Here is a 1,630-nt window from a genome sequence, read left to right as displayed (position 1 = left end):
AAGGCAGAGAAGGTGAATCGAAGTGAATAAAAAGGCAGAGAGTAGGGAGAGACACCCGATAAAGTCCAGAACGATCCCGGAAAAGTCCAGGAAAATCGGAAAAAATCCAGAAAAATTCAGAAAAGTCCTGAAAATGTCCAAAGAGGTCCCGAAAAATCCAGAACAAGTCTTGAAAAGTTCAGGAAAATACAAACAGCAAAAATAATAAACAGAAAAATCAAGAAATAAAAGAAATAAGGAAAAATTGACTCAAGAGAAAAATAAAAATCACACAAACACACAAAGAAAAAGGAAGTGAACAAACACACAAAAAATCAAACCGAAAAAAAAATCAAAGACTCCGGAAAGACTAACCTAGAGTCAATCTATCCTAGCTATGGAAACCGTAAAAAGTCCCCGGCAACGGCGCCAAAAACTTGATCACTTGCGTGACGAGTCTTAAATTGGTAACCCGAAACACAACTAATCCGCAAGTATACGGATGTCGTAGTACCGGGGTCGAACACAAGGACTTAAGCGGTTAAGCTAGGAGTCGACTAATACTAGGAAAATGGTAAAAATAAAGTTGATGATTGTTTTGTAGTTTTGAAAGTTGTAGAAAATTAAATGAGAGAAATAAAATCAAAGCAATCAATAATTCAAAAAGGAAAAAACAAATGGCCAAGGGTTATGGATTTCGGGGTTCATCAACATGCGGGATGTGTTAAATATTGAGAATCTATTTCATACTTCCTTTGAAATTGGGGATTCCAAGATAAAGATCGGGATTCGCTCTCTCAAGCTAAATGCCCGCTACCCAAGAGGACATTCCATCTACTTTCGTAACTTGGAATGGAATCTTGAGTGCATTGAACTCTCTTGTCAAAATCCTAGGTTGGATTGAACCGAATTTCTTCGCTTTCAATCACAACCCTATTGAATGAACGCATCAAGGAGTCAAGGTGTCATGTCTCCATGGAAACCAAGACTCTAAAATCAACTCAAGGGATTTTCATCCCAAGAGAGCATTAAAATCCATTCATCAATCCAAAGCATTCATTCTCATTCAATGGCAATCCATCTACTCATGAATCCTAAGTCTCCAAAGAGATTCAATCAAAGAGGGATATAGAAAATAAGCATAGAAATCACCCATTGAATGAAATGAAGGTCTAATCAAAGTATAAACATAAATTCATCAAGTGGGTTCACACATCCTCACATGAAACGGCGTAGTTTTGGCGGAGTCTGTCAAGTGGTCCGTCCGTTCTAGGTTGGTTCTCCGTCAGACCGTCCGCTCTCATCTTCAGACCGTCCGTTCTAAACGTGTAGACCGTCCATTCCGACATGTAGACCGTACGTTCTACGTTGTGCTCCAGGCCGTCCGTTCTGACTCGTGGTTCGGAGGGCTGTCTTGTGGTCTGTAGGGTCTGTGCACCCAGTCCGTCCGTTCCAGCATATGGGTCCGTCCGTTCCAGACCTAAAATCTGGGAATTATGCTTCTGTCTTCTCCGTTTCGTCCCGAAAACTCTCGAGTTCCTGCAATGGTCAAAACCTAGTCCCAGAGACCTAAAATGGCTCTAATATGCCTAGGATGTGTGGAAACCATTTGGAAACCAGAGGCATACTCGGTGTAAAATCCAGATAAAAT

Source organism: Tarenaya hassleriana, unplaced genomic scaffold (assembly GCF_000463585.1).
Source record: "Tarenaya hassleriana unplaced genomic scaffold, ASM46358v1 Cleome64, whole genome shotgun sequence".
Taxonomy (NCBI): Eukaryota; Viridiplantae; Streptophyta; class Magnoliopsida; order Brassicales; family Cleomaceae; genus Tarenaya; species Tarenaya hassleriana.
Note: the sequence above shows the minus strand (reverse complement) of the source record.